This window comes from Bos javanicus, chromosome 15 (genome assembly GCF_032452875.1).
Source record: "Bos javanicus breed banteng chromosome 15, ARS-OSU_banteng_1.0, whole genome shotgun sequence".
Classification (NCBI taxonomy): domain Eukaryota; kingdom Metazoa; phylum Chordata; class Mammalia; order Artiodactyla; family Bovidae; genus Bos; species Bos javanicus.
Genome location: NC_083882.1, coordinates 70,743,816 through 70,763,224, shown reverse-complemented (window position 1 = coordinate 70,763,224; position 19,409 = coordinate 70,743,816). Strand labels below are relative to the sequence as shown.

Below are 19,409 nucleotides of genomic sequence, written 5' to 3'. Positions count from 1 at the left end.
AGTCCATCCTGCTGTTATTATAGTAACACAGGAAATGAGGAAGAGGTCCTGCTACTCCAGAAGCCACATTCAAATGAATTTGACATTAATTTCATAGGAATGTTGGAGATAGTAATTAATTGCAAAGGCATATAATAGTTCCTTTACTACAGAGAGAAATGTATGTTCATCTGTTGTGCATAAGACAAGCTTCAAAGAATAATAATTTTTAAGAGATTGGAATAAAATATTTTATTTCTCTCTTTTCTTTACTCCATATTCTTTATTTATTTAAGATAGCAGCATGATGAACCATGTTGTTGAATTTCTTCTTTGATAAACTCTTGGGTATACGACAAGTTAGATTGGCAGGTTGGAAGATAAAATCTTGCTGCTTTGATTGATCTATTGAAATATAAAGATGGCTATTGGTTGGTGTTCTTTAAGCTCTAAAATAAAAATATACTGAGCCTGAGATGTTTATCTGTGACTTAGTAATAATCACAATAATAACAGTAGTAAATAATAGTAGTAATATTTATACTAATTGAAAGCTCTATTTAATTTTATTTGCTGCTTACCATGCTAGGCACTGGGCTGGCATTAAATTTTACATGTGCAATTCAATGTATTCCTTATGGCAGTGCTGTAGGACATGTTCCATTATTGCAGAAGAGGAAAATGAGCACTTTTCCCAAGGTTAATATTTAGTACATGGTGAGTCAAGATTCGATAAACTTCTAATCTAATAGAAATGCAAATGAAAGGCCATGCATAGAATTCACACAAGGTAGAATGAGTACTTTAACTGAGACACATACAAGGATAAATTTCTAAGATTGTTCATCCATGTATTGATTCATTTGTTTATTTGTACAGCTATGCTCTCAATGTTCACAGCATTATTTTTATCCAGAATTCCCAAGCTGGCATGTCCTTAGAACCCTTCCAATACTTTCCATTGCTAGAATCCCTTTCTATAGCATCCCTGAGAGCTGTAGAACCCTGATTCTGAGTACTTTTACTGATAAACAGGCTCTCTGATGGCAAGGAATACCTGCTGTTGAGTTCCAACAGTTGGGACTTGAGACAAATTAGATTTCCCTGTAACTTTCACTCTTGGTTTTGCCTAATAAGGCCAATTAAAATTTTATGATCATATTTTTCAACAAGGTAACACTTCTTTGAGGCCACTATTTGACCCTTTCTCATCACCAAGTCTTCTGACAGGGTTAATTAACATCTCAGTGTTTCTGTGAGGTCAGAAAAGGACAATCATGTAAGGTATTTAGGAATGTGACCAACACATAATAAGTGTTCTGTAAATAACAAATGATAGCAATAGTACTAGAAACTGACTTGGCCAAAAAGTTCTTTGGGTATTACCATATGATATTATGTATGTTCATTTGGGTTTTTCCATATGTTATACATGTGATGTCTCATAACATCATATTGAAAAGCCCATATGAACTTTTTGGCCAACCTGATGTTTACTGGATTAGCTTTTATTTATGGAATTCTTCTTCTCTTGGTTGACCACATTTTGTCTATAATTGGCTTCCCTGATGGCTCAGATGATAAAGAATTTGCCTGCAATGCAGGAGACACAGGTTTCATCCTTGGGTCAGGAACATCCCCTAGAGATGGAAATGGAAACCCACTGCAGTATTTTTGCCTGGAGCATTCCATAGATAGAGGAGCCTGGCGGACTACAGTCCACGGGTCAAAGAGTTGCACAAAGCTGAGCAACTAACACAGTGTTTAGTTGTAAATACTAGCTTTCCTTAAATGTGTACTGTTAATACAACACAATGCTTCAGGTTCACTGGTGTACCTCATTAAATTGAGCCAAATCAATTGAACTTTGGTTTAGTGATTGACTTCGTTGATAGGGTCATTGGCAGTGCCCACTTTCGCATGCACAGTAACTGGGTTCTGGCTCGTTAAGTGATTATATGTAATGTCCTTTAAAAAGCCTAAACCATTGCCTGACTTTCTGATTGCACATTAGAAAACAGCAGTAATAAAAAGAAAAAAAAGAGAAAGATTGAAACTCATTGTAAAAAGTAAATAGAAGGAATTTCAATGATATTCCCTTATATAATAATGAGGGGTGGAAAATAAGCAAAAATAGTTAAAGCCTGACCACTCATCATAACAGGTCCTCCATTCAAAGATTGAATTTGCCCCTTTCACTGGGCATATCAATACTTTGTTTATTAGCATAATAGAATTGTAACAACAAAAAAAGATTTCACTACAGACTAGACAAAGCCAGACAGTTGACTAAAAGATGCTAAAATATGCAGCTCCCTGGAGCCTAAAGTCCCTTTTAAGGTCGATTTTGAATGACTTTTCAGTCAGGGATTCTTCCGGGAGGAAATGCATCTTTGTCTGAGGTTAGTTCAAGAGCAGGTTTCCCAGGACTCCAGAGAACCTTAACAAGAAATCTCTGAGGCAAAGCCCAGACAGAGGGAGTCACCAGATCCTCAGAAGTGGGAAGGGATAGACTTCCCATCACTCTGGACAGCTGCAACACTTTTCAAGCAAAGAATATGCCAACAATCATTCTCTCCTGATCTGTCTGTCTGTGGTGGACACAGCAAGCTCTGAGGTTCTGAAGGTGCCAGCTAAGAAACAGTATCTACAGGCTGGCACACCAGCAGTGCCCAGTGCCACCTAGGTATCTTTTCATCATCCTGTATGTTGCTTTTGGAAGGCAGGGATGTTCTAGGATTTAACTGCTCATTGTGTGGAATAATAGCATTTTCAGGCTATATGGGATATTATATCATTGAATCTAATCACCTCATTTTTCAGTCACAAAACTGAGAGTGAGAGAGAGGGGCTTACCCAGAGTTACTCAGCTAGTGAGTGACAGACAACAGGGGAACCTGTAGCAATTTGTGTGGCCTCTTTCAGCTTCTCTTTGCAAATCTATAAAATGGAAGTAAGGGATGCTGAAGCTGAAACTCCTATACTTTTGCCACCAGATGCAAAGAGCAGACTCACTGGAAAGGATTCTGATGCTGGGAAATATTGAGGGCAGGAGGAGAAGGGGGCAACAGAGGATGAGATGTTTGGATGGTACCATCAACTCAATGGTCATGAGTTTGAGCAAACTCTGGGAGATACTGAAGGAAAGGGAAATCTGGCTTGCTCTAGTCCATGGGGTCACAAAGAGTTGGACATGACAGCAACTGAACAGCAACAAGGGGTAGATCTACACTACTTCTCTACAGTTCCTTTTTATTTTAATAGTTGACTTATGTAATTTTTAATATTAGATTCTTAACTTCCAATGTGACTTCCACTTTGCAATGATCAAGAAGTTTTTGCAAAAATGAGGCCTTTTGGTGTCTACATGATGGTGTTCAAACATTCTGATGAAGACTGAAATTCTAGTTAATATTTTGCACTGTGTACAGATACATACCTCAGTACAGCATATGGACTTGGATTAAACATTTTGAAAATGTACCCTGCTTTGGAATATGATTGATAATTCATTGCATCCTATCACTCTTTGTGACCCATGGACTGTAGCCTGCCAGGCTTCTGTGTCCATGGAACTTTCCAGGCAGTAATACTAGAGTGGGTTGCCATTTCCTCCTCCATGGGAAATTCCTAAGCCAGGGATTGATCTCACATCTCACGCTGCTTCTGCAATGGCAGACAGATATTTTATCACTCAGTCACCTGGGAAACCCCCCATCAGATTAATATGCATAGCCAAAAGTGAACTAAGTATGTTACGGGAAAATAAATCAATCTGTTCACATGTTTGTTGGGATTCACAAATCAAGGGAATACCATCTAGCCTGGATAAGGTCCCCCACCTTGCCACACAATATAGGCACTTTCCAATTTTTTCCAATTTCATTATTAAGTGTTGACAAAGGATTCTGTTTCCATCAGCTGAGGTTTCTAGCTGAAAGATAGCAGCTAGCGAGAGGTTTATGCAAGCACAATTAGGAATAAACAAGATCCAGAGAGCCAGCACATTAGCAATGTGGTTGAGTTCTTTCTGTCCCATTAGCAGGCCTTGTCTCAGCGGTCACTGAATTCCACCTTAAGAGTATCAGATATGTAATTGGTTGTCTGAACTCTCTACTTTCCCTTGGCATGTTGTATATTTACATTGATTTGAGTCACCCACTTCTTTAAATATAAATATGAAACAGAAATAAATCATGTGTGATATTCCTCTCTTTTTGATATATTCAACACAATTAAATAAACATTTACTAAAGTACTAGGTTACAAAGTAGTGGACCATGCTCTGGGAGGAGCATAAGGATCAGGAAACTTGGTCCTAGGAATCCTCAGTTTTCCTTTAGACCAACTGATTTGGAAGGGAGGCATAATAGCCAAGTATTGGGCTGGACAAAATGTTCATTTGGATTGTTCCATAGCAACTTATGAACCTGAAAAAACTTTTTGGCCAACCCAGTACAAGGCAGGCTGAGCTTAAACATCCTAGATCTGGAAATACCATATTAGAGATCTCAAAGAAATAGAAATCAGCTCTGCTGGGAAGGGAGTTAGGAAGGCTTCATGAAGGGAAGAATTTGGAACAAGATCACTTGCACATGGAGGCCAGTGGACAGTTTGAGACTAACTCAATATTACATGGTAGGTCTATAAATTGGAGAGTAAAAACAAAGAGACATAGGTTAGTGTAATTTGATTAGCAGAGTCAAATTATGAGATTAAAATTTCATTCTTTGGAATTCAGGCTAGTACTTAAAATTTGAATGGGATTGTTTGAGGGAGAACACAGCAGTGCTGTGTTTTAGCTGTTGCTTCTCTCAAACTTTGATTTTTTTTTTTTTTCTCCATTGGGCCGAGTTTGTTAGAAACTTCAGGAGAAATGATCACTTTTTATATAAATACCTCCCCTTAGCCTAGGGACATGGCATTTCAGAAGGTACATGAGTCAAAGAGGGGAGAGAAAGGATTTCAAACTGCCTTTAAAATGTGTTGCTATATCAAGTCATTTAGCCATTAAGTGATCCTTCTGTACAACTGTAACACTCACATGTGATAAGGAAGTTCATTTCTCTAACTTGTGTGAATTTAAATTCCTTTGTAAATGAATTTTGCCATGATAGTTACTTTAAAGTGTTTGTTGGTCATAAAGAAGAAGCTTTTTGTATCTCTTTGATATGCTGGCACTTAGCCATTTAAAATAGTAATTCTACAACCCTTGTCGGATTGCTAATTGCCCTAGCTGGTATCATTGCCTGGATAGAATGGGATCGGGGTGTTATCTCAGATTACTATAGTCAGTGCCATGTGAGGATCAAGTGCAGACAGAAGTGAAGATAATCAAAGAATAATAGCCATTATTAAATCCAAGAGCAAGTTTGGGGCCACAGGAGGTGAAATACACTGAAAATTCAAAAGTCATCAGGATCATATCAAGAAACAGTTAGATAGAACAGAGGAATTATAGTGTGAGGTGTTTTGTTTTTACTGGCTATTGATTATGTTGGCTGAGATTGGCTTAAAGCAACAAGGAAGTATTTGAAAATGGTAGCTCAGCTGATAAAGAATCTGCCTGCCATGCAGAAGACCCCAGTTCAACTCCTGGGTCAGGAAGATCCCCTGGAGAAGGGAATGGCAACCCACTCCAGTATTCTTGGGCTTTCCTTGTGGCTCAGATGGTAAAGAATATGCTTGCAGTGCAGGAGACCTGTGTTCAATCCCTGGGTTGAAAAGGAGGAGTTTGTGGCAACACACTCCAGTATTCTTGTCTGAAGAATCCCCATGGACAGAGGAGCCTGGTAGGCTACAGACAATGGGGGTCACAGAGTCAGACACAGTTGAGCGACTGAGCACACACATTGCCCACCCATTGAAAATACTCTCTTCAGAGCACAGTTGAACATGTGAAGCTGGGGCTGTTATATCATCAGCCCACTGTGTCTGTAGGTTCCACATCAGAAGATGTAACCAACTATGGGTCAAAAATATTCAGAAAAAAAAAATTCCAGACAGTTTCAAAAAGTAAAACTTGAATTTGTCACTCTAAGAACTGTTTATATAACATTTACATTGTATTTACAATATTTTCATAGCATTTACACTGTATCAGGTATAATAAATAATCTAGAGATGATTTAAAATATACAGGAGGATGCCTGTAGGTTATATGCAAGTACTTCGCCATTTTATATAAACAACATGAGCATCTGAGGATTTTGTTATCACTGGGGGTCCTATAACCAATCTTCCCATGGATACTGAGGGTCAACTGTATAAACATCAGATCCGTTTGCATTTCACTGAGCAAAGTGATGGACTTCTCCTGTGGTTCAGTGGTAAAGAATCCATCTGTAAGACAGGAGCCACAGGAGATGCGGTTTTGATCACTGGGTTGGAAAGACTCCCTGCAGAAGTAAATGGCAACCCACTCTTGTATTCTTGCCTGGAAAATCCCATGGACAGAGGAGTCTGGCAGCTACAGTCCATAGGGTCGCAGAGTCAGACCCAACTGAAGCGATTTAGCACACATGAGCAAAGTGATATACCACCGGTGTTAAAAAGTGTTCTAAACTTATCTGAATTAAAATCCAAGAGAACAATAGACAAGGGTGACCCTAGGAAACTCTGTTTTATAAAAACTCCATTCTGCTGTGGCTGTTTACAGGTTACTTTGCATCTTTTGTCATTTGTTATGCCATTGCTTTATTCTTCAATTTTTCTTCTCTCCTTCTCACATTCTGATGCTGATGCTATGAAATATCATTGTTTCAGTTCTAGTTACAGGTAAAAACCAAATGTCAAAGGCATAGGTATTTCATACTGAGAGTTGTTTTGAGTACCATGAAGCATCCATCCCCTTTGTTTTTGAGGTTAAACAAGCACACAAACAAGACTTGAAAGGAATTATGGGAGAAGGTGAAAAGAGGGATGTGAAAATAAGGGAAAGGTAATGAGGAAATGAAACTAACATGTAGCAAACACTTTGCTAGCTCCTTTGTATACATGGTGATGCTCAATTCTTGCCATGACCTTGCATCTTGCATTGGGGACATCACTGGGTAAAGAGAGAGTAAGCCAGGTAGAGATCAAAGTCATCCAGATGGTCACCTACAGAGCTGAGCCCAGAACCTGGATCTGTAATTGCTCTCTACCACCAGGCTGAAAACAAGGGACAGTGGTGGCTGTGGAGAAAGTGCCATCCTTCTTTGTTCACAGAGTAGTTTGAACCATGCCAAGATAAGCCATTTAGATAAAAGGCAGAGAAAGGATGAGAACTGAGTCAAGCTGAAGTTCCACTCCCTTCCAACCAGATTATTCTCTTCTTTCATTTTGTTGACCATAAACAAAATGAATGGCAATTATTGAGTGCAAAGATGAATTTATTTAGGAATAGCAGAGAAATTACAATTCAGGACAAGCAAATTATGGAGAGCCATAGGTGAGTTTAAAGAAACAAAGGGGAGGCTAGCTTTTATTAGGTCTGGGAAGAAATGGAGGAGGGTTGTTTGCTGGGGAGAAGGAGTGTTCAGGGTTGTGGTGATTTCTTACTGGCAGCAACATGTACCTCTGCGAGATATCTGCCTTTATAGCTTCCCGACTCCATTTTAAATCAGATTACCTTCATCTATTTTCAGGCTTTGAACCTAACATATATGGACTGCGTTATGGGAATGATTCTCTTTGTACATGAATATGACCTGTTTGTTCCTTACTCAGCAATTCAGAACAGTGCTAGGTCAGCCCTGAGCTGTTTAACCTATTGATAGAGAGTCTGTATATGCTTAACATGCAGAAATTGATTTTTTAAATAAATCAAGATGACTATGTTTTTTTTTAATATTCCCTATCTAGAGGTAGGTACTATTAGTAAAATGTTTTCTTAGTTCTGCCCATTTGCTATTTTCTTTTAATTTAAAGTGTAATTTACAATGCTGTGTTAGTTTCAAATGTACAGCAAAGTGATTCAGGTATACATTTATGGTATATATATATATATATATATATATATATATACACATATACGCATATACTCTTTTTCAGGTTTTCTTCCACTACAGGTTTTTGAAGATATAGTTCTCTTTGCTATACAATATTTATTGTATTTTTACCTATTTTGTTTACCTATTTTGTGTATAATTGTGTGTATATGGTATTCCCAATCTCCTAATTTATCTCTCCTCCAACTCTCTCCTATCCCCACCATCATCTTTGGTAAACTATAACATTTGTTTTCTATGTCTGTGAGTCTATTTCTGTTGTATAAATAAGTTCATTTGTATCATTGTTTTAGGTTCTACATTTAACTGCTATCATATGATAGTTGTTTTCCTCTGACTTACTTCTAATTCTTTAAAGAGATTCATGTTAAGCACTTACTAGGTACTAGAAACTGTGTTGAGAGTTGTATTAAGATGGTCTGAACTCTGCTATGATAATAGATCAACCCTGAAATCCCAGTGGATGAACACAACAAAAGTTTGGTTTGGTTATCATGGGCCTTCAGTTCAGTTCAATTCAGTCACTCAGTCATGTCCAACTCTTTGCGACCCCACGAATCGCAGCATGCCAGGCCTCCCTGTCCATCACCAACTCCCGGAGTTCACTCAGACTCACGTCCATCGAGTCAGTGATGCCATCCAGCCATCTCATCCTCTGTCGTCCCCTTCTCCTCCTGCCCCCAATCCCTCCCAGCATCAGAGTCTTTTTCCAATGAGTCAGCTCTTTGCATGAGGTGGCCAAAGTACTGGAGTTTCAGCTTCAGCATCATTCCTTCCGAAGAAATCCCAAGGCTGATCTCCTTCAGAATGGACTGGTTGGATCTCCTTGCAGTCCAAGGGACTCTCAAGAGTCTTCTCCAACACCACAGTTCAAAAGCATCAATTCTTTGGTGCTCAGCTTTCTTCACAGTCCAACTCTCACATCCATACATGACCACTGCAAAAACCATAGCCTTGACTAGACGGACCTTTGTTGGCAAAATAATGTCTCTGCTTTTGAATATGCTGTCTAGGTTGGTCATAACTTTCCTTCCAAGGAGTAAGCTTCTTTTAATTTCATGGCTGCAGTCACCATCTGCAGTGATTTTGGAGCCCCCTCAAAAATAAAGTCTGACACTGTTTCCACTGTTTCCCCATCTATTTCCCATGAAGTAATTGGACCGGATGCCATGATCTTCGTTTCCAAGGGCCTTCCTGTTACCGTAACCTCTTGACAGGCCAGTCAAGTGCTGTGATAGGTGCCCAGTCTGCTTTTCTACCTTATGACTTCCCTTTCTCAACATGTGGCTGCCGAATTGTTATCACAGGGAAAAAAGAACCAGGTTCCTTGAGAGGATTTTCTCTGCCTCCCCTCCCCAAAGTTACATATATATATATATGTATGTATAAAATCTATACATTAGTGGACTATAGTTGCTTTACTATAGAGTTGCTATACTTTATAGCATTCTATTAGTTTCTACTGTACAGCAAAGTGAATCAGTTATGCATACATCCCCTCTGTTTCGAACTTCTTTTCCATTTTAGGTCACCACAGAGCACTGAGTTCCCTGTGCTATTACAGTAGGTTCTCATTTGTTATCTATTTTATACATAGTGCCATATCTATTTTATACATGATATCAATAAGTGTATCCATTTGTGGAGGTCATCCAGCCCTGCCTAACTGTGAGGACTGTGGCAAAGAGGCAGATCAGAGGTCTGGCCTTCTCATGTCTGAGAAAGAAAAGAATTAATAGATACTGGTGAGTGCTGTTGATATATCACAAGTTCCGATAGAACACAGATTACATTTTTAAAGTCATCTCCAGTGAGAGCTGTGCAGTTCTATGAGGAAAACAATAATTATAGGGGAATATTTAGGGTCGTATTACAATTTGGCAGAGCCTGTGGCTCAAGCCAGCAGCTGCTGGTTCCCTTTGGAGAATTTCTTTTTCATTTGAAATAACTAACTTGGGATTTTAAAATTCCTTGTGTTCTCTTGTCTTCATGCCGTTCACTTTGTTTTCTTCAATAGAGGTCAAAACGTGTTTAAAAATTAAGCCTGGGTCTTCAAAATTCCTTTATGGAACTAGTGGGCTCATGCCAATTGTTATTTCCTTGCTACTGGAAACCAGGAAGGACAGAATGAAGACATGCACCTTAATGGCTCTTTTGGTGTTGCTGTTGGGTAGTTGCTCTTTATAAATATCCCAACGTTTATGACTCGAATCATCAAATATGGTTACAATTTTCTGGCATTAACCATATTATACAAACAACAAGGTTTAAGGAGAGATCTATACCATGAAGAGAAATAAGATTAGAAAAAATAAAAAATACAAATAAGGCCATGCAAGTATGTTTAGACGTGACAGCATGAATGGTCCATGGTGTTGGGTTGAAGATGACATGTTGCCGGGAAGTCTAGATACTTTCATTTTGGCTTGATGATGAGTTTCTCTTAGAACTCTTTTACATAAAAATAACTGAAAGCCAAAATATTCATGTCTTGTTGATGTATAAGGAAAGGGAGAATAAGAATCTGTACTGTTTTATGAAAGTTTTCATTAGGGTGAGAACAACGTTTACTGTTTGTAACTGCTTCATACTGTTAGGTTCCTTGTCTGTAGACTTAAATATTTGGATTTTCATTGTCAAATGTTTCCTTTCTACAATTGCTTTCTGTGCCTTGATTTTGAACTTTCACTGACTTTAAGTGATATCCATATAAGGGATTTTTGTTAGGGTCTCTAAGTAAATATTTTCAATCAATCTGGAGAGGAGCTGTGATGACTTTTGAGATTTTGAAGATAAACTAGAAAAGCAAACTGTGACAATTACACAAATAATAATGATAATAATATAATCATGAACATTAATTGGGCATTCATTTATAATCTAAGTATTAGGCTAAGTGTTTCACAAGTACCTTTTCATTTAGTCTGCATAATTATGAGAGGCAGGGTCCATTATTAGCCCCATTTTAACAGGAAGTTTTGGGTTCCCAGGTGGCTCTAGTGGTAAAAACCATGCCTGCCAATGCGGGACATGAGACGGGTTCAATCACGGGGTTGGAAAGATACCCTGGAGGAGGGCATGGCAACCCACTCTATTATTCTGCCTCACCTCAGGAATAATTGGCAAAGTCTGGAAATACCTTGTTGCCATGACTGAGTGAAAAATGTTAGTCACTTAGTTGTGTCTGACTCTTTGTGACCCCATGGACTATAGCCCACCAGACTCTTCTGTCCATGGAATTCTCCAGGTAAGAATACTAGAGTAGTTTGCCATTTCCTTCTCCAGGAATCCTTCTGACCCCAGGACTGAACCTGAGTCTCCTGCATTGCAGGCAGACTCTTTACCGACTGAGCCACCAGGGAAGACTGAGAGGAGTGGTAAAGATATGCTAACCGTCCTGCAATGCATAGGACAACACAGGTATTATCCAGACCAAAAACTTCATATCACCAAGGTTGATCTTGTACAAAAGAGTCCTCTCTTATTAAATAACTGAACTTATGTGACTAAAACCTCAATCTTTGGAGTCAGTAGATCTGGGGTTCAATTCTGGCTTAAGGCTTGACCTTGAGAGTTCAAGCTTTGTTGGGAAGATCCCCTGGAGGAGGGCGTGGCAACCCACTCCAGTATGCTTGCCTGGAGAATCCCATGGACAGAGGAGTCTGGCTGGCTATGGTCCATTGAGTCGTAAAGAGTTAGACATGCCAGAGTGACTCTGCCCAGCACAGCACATGCCTTAGTTTAATTGCTTATCAATTGGAAATAATAATACTTACCCTACAGATTGTTCTGAAGATGAAATGAGAGAACATATACAAAGTGATTAGCATCATCTCTGGCATTCATTGATGATCAAACATTTTAGCTGAAAAAATGATGAACTTTGGTTAAACAGTCCAAAGAGACTATTGAGATTTTGAGACCCTCAAAGATTGCTGTTGACCAGGTGTTAGAAAGAACTGCCTATAGATCAGGCAGATTTTTGTTTTAAGTCTTATTTGGGTGATTTGAGCAAATGCCTTAGAAAAGTCTGTGCCTCAGTTCCTGCATCTATCAGATGAGGGTATAAGGAGTATGTATCTTCTAGACTTTCTAGAGTTTAGAGGTTTAAATGATAGTATAAAGATAAAGTACTTAGAACAGTGTCTATGACTTAGAAGCAGACAGTTGTTAACACTTATTATTCATTTACTTAATATTGTTAGATAAGGCATAACATGTATATTCATTTTCTAAGTAACTAAACCTTACCATTTAAAATACAAGCCCACTTTTTTAAAAAACAGAGTGATGAAAATTGTTCTAAAGTTATATTTTGAAGTCCCTTGCTTTAAAAAAAATAAGACTAAATACTCTTTATCATTTCATTATTCAGTCAGGAGCTTTGTCATCAATCTTTTGTTTCTTATACTGGATTAGGACATATGAAGCTTTTAAAACTATTGGTGTATGAGGATTTTTCTTACTGTAGGCTGCTGGACTGTTTCATTCTTTTCTCTACTTTTTCTAAATATTGTTTTTTGCTTCCTTTCTATCAAAATAGCCACTATCTTACTCTTATAGTTTCTACCTTTTCTTGACTTTTCTAAGTATTGCATTTGATTAGTTTCTCAATATTTATTGAACACACTATGTGCTATGCTCTCTAAGATATATTAGTGACCCAAACTAAGCAATCCTTTCTTGGGGTTTATGATTTAGCAGAGGAAAACATTAAAGAATAATGCCAGTTAAATAATTATTTAATTCAAATATGATCCATGCCGAGACTGAGCAGTATCTGTTGCTATACTTAGGGGCAAACCCTTTTAGCATGAGATATAAGATAAGCCTTCATGGGGAATTGATCATCAGGTGACAGTCTGAAACGTGAGTGGGCATTAGAAAGGCAAAGAGAAAAAGCATTACGAGCAGATGCAATAGCATGTGTAAAGCTCCTGGTTTTGGAAAAGGCATGGCACTAAATGAAGGCATTGTTTTAAAGCTCAGTATGGCTAGAGACTGAAAAAATGTCCAGGTTGGTGGAGTATTGATTAACTGATAAAGATAGTCAAGGTCTCAATCATATATGGTCTTTGAAAGCATGTAAAATTTTGACTTTATTTAATAGGCAATAATGAGCCACTAGATAGTTTAAGCTTGTTGTTGATATGATAGATTTTCATCTGAGGAATGGCTAAAAAGCAGGAAAGGATGGAGGCAGAGACACCTGTTAGAATGCTACCACCGTGGTCCAGTCAAGATATGATGAAAGCCATGCAAATTGTATATCTAGTGGAAGTGAACAGTCTGAGAAATAAAACCTAAAATTTCTCTGTGACAGGAAAGAGGATGTTTAGTTTTCAGACTTGGAAAGATTTATTTTGGCCTTTTTGGCTTATTTATCTTCGACTTTGTTCTTGGCTACATTCCAGAGGATTATAATTGATGAATAGTCTATTTCCAAATGAGCAAAAATCCAAAGGTACAGAAATTAAATTTTATTTGTATAATGCTTAAAAAGTATGTTACTGCATTTAATCAGCAAATTTTCCTAACAAGTGATTTTTACACCCCCACCCCCCTGCCGTTTCTCCAGGACTTTGGTCTAAGTTGATGCACCTTAATTTATTGGTGGAATACAAAATTTCTACCTCAATAAGCCATCATGTACAATATAAAAATTTATTTGTTTTATCTTACAGAGAAAGTTAAAATTTAGTGGCGGTGGTCTTCCATTTTGTTCTTTTTTTTTTTTAATTTTATTTTATTTTTAAACTTTACATAATTGTATTAGTTTTGCCAAATATCAAAATGAATCCACCACAGGTATACATGTGTTCCCCATCCTGAACCCTCCTCCCTCCTCCCTCCCCATACTATCCCTCTGGGTCATCCCAGTGCACTAGCCCCAAGCATCCAGTATCGTGCATTGAACCTGGACTGGCAACTCGTTTCTTACATGATATTTTACATGTTTCAATGTCATTCTCCCAAATCTTCCCACCCTCTCCCTCTCCCACAGAGTCCATAACACTGTTCTATACATCAGTGTCTCTTTTGCTGTCTCGTACACAGGGTTATTGTTACCATCTTTCTAAATTCCATATATATGCGTTAGTATACTGTATTGATGTTTTTCCTTCTAGCTTACTTCACTCTGTCTAATAGGCTCCAGTTTCATGCACCTCATTAGAACTGATTCAAATGTATTCTTTTTAATGGCTGAGTAATACTCCATTGTGTATATGTACCACCGCTTTCTTATCCATTCATCTGCTGATGGACATCTAGGTTGCTTCCATGTCCTGGCTATTATAAACAGTGCTATGATGAACATTGGGGTACACATGTCTCTTTCCCTTCTGGTTTCCTCAGTGTGTATGCCCAGCAGTGGGATTGCTGGATCATAAGGCAGTTCTATTTCCAGTTTTTTAAGGAATCTCCACACTGTTCTCCATAGTGGCTGTACTAGTTTGCATTCCCACCAACAGTGTAAGAGGGTTCCCTTTTCTCCACACCCTCTCCAGCATTTATTATTTGTAGACTTTTGGATCGCAGCCATTCTGACTGGTGTGAAATGGTACCTCATAGTGGTTTTGATTTGCATTTCTCTGATAATGAGTGATGTTGAGCATCTTTTCATGTGTTTGTTAGCCATCTGTATGTCTTCTTTGGAGAAATGTCTATTTAGTTCTTTGGCCCATTTTTTGATTGGGTCATTTATTTTTCTGGAGTTAAACTTTAAACGATACAATAGACCAGTTAGACCTAATTGATATCTATAGGACATTTCATCCGAAAACAATGAATTTCACCTTTTTCTCAAGTGCACATGGAACCTTCTCCAGGATAGATCACATCCTGGGCCATAAAGCTAGCCTTGGTAAATTCAAAAAAATAGAAATCATTCCAAGCATCTTTTCTGACCACAATGCAGTAAGATTAGATCTCAATTACAGGAGAAAAACTATTAAAAATTCCATTTTGTTCTTAGCACTATAGGGAAGATATAAAAATGTTGAGTTACCAGTTCTTGTTTTTAACTATTACCATTCTGCTAAAAAATACAAATGCCCATCAAGAGATGAACGGATAAAGAAGATATGGTACATATATACAATGGAATATTACTCAGCTATAAAAAGGACCAATAACTGGGTCATTTGTAGAGACATGGATGAACCTAGAATCCATCATACAGACTGAAATCAGAAAGCCAAACATAAATATTTTAGATTAACACATATACTTGGAATCTATAAAAATGCATCTATAAAACTTATTCAGTGGTCTGTATATGTATATTTCTAATTTATGTATCTAAAACAAATATAATACTTTCTTCCTCATGGGATGTCTCAGAGAATAAAATGAACTCTTTGAGACAAAGTGCTTGATTTAACACCTAACACATAATTTTTAATATATATATAACAAATGAAAATAGTGAAAGTGTTAGTCTCTCAGTTTTTTTTCTGACTGTTTGCAACCCAATGGACTGTAGCCCTCCTGGCTCCTCTGTCCATGGAATTCTCCAGGCAAGAATATTGGAGTGGGTAGCCATTCCCTTCTCCAGGGGAATCTTCCTTTTTTTTTTTTTTTTCAGGGGATCTTCCTGACTCAGGAATCTAAGCTGGATCTCCTGCATTTTAGGTAGATTCTTTACCATCTGAGCTACCAGGGAAGTATGTATAATTTAGATATAAGCTTATTATCACACATTAACTATTTTTACAAATGTATACATTTTGATTGATAATGTGACATAAGTTTATATGTACACGTGTGTGCTAAGTCGCTTTAGTTGTGTCGACTCTTTGTGATCCTATGTGCTGTGGCCCATCAGTGTCCTCTGTCCATAGGATTCTCCAGGCAAGAATACTGGAGCCTTCCTCCAGGGGATCTTCCCAACCCAGGGATCGAACCTGTGTTTTTTATGTCTCCTGCTTTGACAAGTGGGTTCTTTACCACTATTGACATCTGGGAGGACAGATACAAATATACACACAAGCACATACATACAGTATATTGTGTGTGTTAGTCGCTCAGTCATGTCCATCTCTTTGCGTCCCCATGGACTGTAGCCCACCAGGCTCCTCTGTCCTTAGAATTCTACAGGCAAGACTACCGTAGTGGGTAGTCTTCTCTTCTCCAGGAGATTTTCCCAACCCAGGAACAAACCTGGATCTTCTGCATTACAGGCAGTTTATTTACCATCTGAGCCACCAGGGAAGCCCTACATACAGTAAATTTACTATTGATTATTATGACAACTGGAGAAGGCAATGGCACCCCACTCCAGTACTCTTGCCTGGAAAATCCCATGGATGGAGGAGCCTGGTGGGCTGCAGTCCATGGGGTCGCTAGGAGTCGGACACGACTGAGCAACTTCACTTTCACTTTTCACTTTCATGCACTGGAGAAGGAAATGGCAACCCACTCCAGTGTTCTTGCCTGGAGAATCCCAGGGACGGGGGAGCCTGGTGGGCTGCCGTCTATGGGGTCACACAGAGTCGGACACGACTGAAGTGACTTAGCATAGCATTATGACAACAATGGTTGTACAGTGATATTCAAAATTACATATATCCTTATAGACATCTTTGGTAAAATTAGTTTGCTTTTGCATTTTTGGAGGGGAGGAGAGTGGGTTATTTAGTCTGGCAATCTATTTATAAATTGAAAGTTGAATGTTAGCCCTGAAGTTATGACCTCACATGTGTTGAGATTCTGGCAGTTTCTATATCCTGATCTCTCTCATTTACTCACTTATTCCTTTATTTATTATATAAACAAATATTGATTAGGTTTCTACTCTGTGCCAACAACTACAGCCTATCCTTAAGATTATTACAGTCTGCTAGGAGAACAAACCAGCAAGCAAGTAATTGCAATAAAAATGATGTGAACAATGTGCAGTACATTCTTTTAAAGTAAGAATGTATTCATTCTCCTAGATAACATCTGGTTAATTATTATGTACATATTTGTGTACCATTAAACTAAACAGAGAAGGATAGAAATTAAATAGAGGAAACTTAAAGGAACATTTCTTTCTAAGTATCTATTTTTATTCACCCTCTTGTCTTCATCTACCACCTACATACTAAAGACAACCAAATGATTATCAGTAATTGCTATCGCTTTTTCTTACCCCAGAATGGAATCCTATTTTCATCTGACTTTTGGCAATCTGTTGGTAGATGTTCCATAGATCTCTCAAATTCATTCTGCTTAAAACAAATTCATTATGTTCCTTCCTCTCACAAAAATGGATTTTCCTCCTAGATATGTCTAATTCTTGTTAACTGTATGATCACCCATGAAATCACCCCAAGTGAAGTCTCAAAGCCTCAGTCAATGTTCCCTGCCTGTCTACAGGCCACAACCTATACTTTACCAAAGACTCCTCATCATCTGCCAATATTCTTCCTTTCCCCTTTAGGTAAACACATGCACGCAGAACCTTTATGTCCCAAATTAGTAGGATAAGAAAACAATCTCAAGTTGCTAGGCAGCAGTGCTTAAAGAGAAAGCTCAGAAAATTAAGTCAGTGCCTTCGTTATTAAGTGTTATCCCAAAGTTGTCCCTTTCCTTGTGAGTATAAAATGTTTCTCTTTAACACAGAATAGTAATTTTAAATTCTATTGATCTATGAACTTCAAAAACATCCTCATACACATTTCCACATTGGTATACTTGCTGAATTTCTGTTCCCTTCCCATCACTGACATTTCATGCTTCTAAAGGTAGTTCTAGCTATGAATCCTAGAGTCCTTTTCAAATGTCCAAATGCTCAAGATATGGATGGGGAATTCATACTTCAGCTCATATTTATGAAGAAGTAGGCTATTCATTGTTATTAGTCATTGAAAATACAATCAACGTTACAATAATGAAAGATATCACAAGTTGGCCCTTATCATATTCCGATTGTTCCTGAAATTTCTTTCTGGTCCATGCTCCTTATTTTATTTTTTTTAAAGATATTTTTGATATGAACCATTTGTAAAGTCTTTATTGAATCTGTTATAATATTGTTTATGGTTTATATTTTGGGTTTTTTTGGCCCTGAGGCATGTGGGATATAAGTTCCCCAATCAGGGACCAAACTTGTACTTCCAGCCTTGGAAGGCGAAGTCTGAGACACTGGATCGCCAGTTAAGTCCCTGGTCCATGCTCTTTGAAAAGCCATTTATTAATTCATGAGCATAAGTGTAAAAGAATCTGGAATATATAGTAGGTCCATAGTAAGAAATGAATCCTTTTCTCCCTTGTAGGCTGTATTAAAAAAAAAAAAATTGTGAGCATTTAGAGTTTTACACCTCCCTGAACTTGGGAAAGTGTTTCTAATTTTCTAGGAAAAATCTTTGGGAAAATAACTATAATTGTTTTCTTTTTTCCTTCATTCATTTTTTTAAATGTATTTTTAAATAGTTATTCATCCTGCCAAATATGAACTATAGGTGAAAATGAAAAGTTTAACTATGTCTTTAAAATGTGTGGTTTTAAATGGAATAGTGCAGTAGATACAGAGGAAAAGACTGCTTTGAGGGGGAGGAATAGTTAAAGAAGACAGTTACACTTTGAAGGGGTAGAAAGAGAGAAGATTCCATTTGCTTTGAATATTTCTTAAGTTAATGGATTGTTATATCCTGACTTCTCTAATGACTATATTTTCCTTCTATTTGTAAAAGAATTGAAACTTTGGTGTGCCTTAATACTTCACATCCTTTTTTCACCTGTGTGTCCTGACCTGCTATGATGGCCCAGCATTGTTACCAAACAGTTGTGTCACTGCTAAATACATATTTGTTGGTCTATGCAGACACCCTACAGATCACTTCCCAGTATGCCAAGGGGAAAATGGAACTTACTTCATCCTTGAGCAATGTGTTATCATATTTATAACATGGGAGAAGGAAAAACTGGACCAAAGAAGAGCTTGTAATTCACAAATGCAAACCTCTCAAGTGCAGACAAGAGTCATATATTTGAAAGGATGATTTGTGAGCATCATCACATAAGCAAAGAATCATTGTTAGGAGCTACTTATAATTCATGAAGAAGCACTTAGGAACATACTTCTGCTAATTATTGTGTTGCACATATTCTGATTTTTATAAATCAGACTAATGTAGACTTGTTTGTATACCATAGCTTTCAGTATGGAAGTAAAGGAAGCATTAACTGTTTTTTTTTCCCGTCCCTGAGATGGTCTGAAGTAAGACTCTCATAAAAAGGCTGCAAGTCACAATGCATGTTGTAGTTTCCTTGGAATGAAGTCCAAACTATAGTCTATTCTGCTTTGCCAATTTGTCTGGAAGCCACACACACGTGGGCAAATATGGGGATCAAAATTCAATTAGATTTGCCCCATGGAAAAATGAAATGCTTCACACGTGGAGGTTGCCCATTAAATATCATAACATTTCTGATATTGCTGAGTTGAGATGG

At 37.8% G+C, this 19,409-nt stretch overlaps 1 protein-coding gene and 1 long non-coding RNA gene across 6 annotated transcripts in view; one reads left to right on the top strand and one right to left on the bottom strand.

Moving 5' to 3' along the window:
- Positions 1-19,409, top strand: part of LRRC4C (leucine rich repeat containing 4C) — a 1,431,417-nt gene that overhangs the window by 1,296,036 nt on the left and 115,972 nt on the right. The window lies entirely within an intron of this gene.
- Positions 258-17,419, bottom strand: LOC133261401 (uncharacterized). Its single transcript, XR_009741052.1, has 3 exons — positions 17,107-17,419; positions 11,747-11,835; positions 258-384 (listed from the first exon to the last, which is right to left on the bottom strand). It is a non-coding gene; the product is annotated as an uncharacterized LOC133261401 (long non-coding RNA).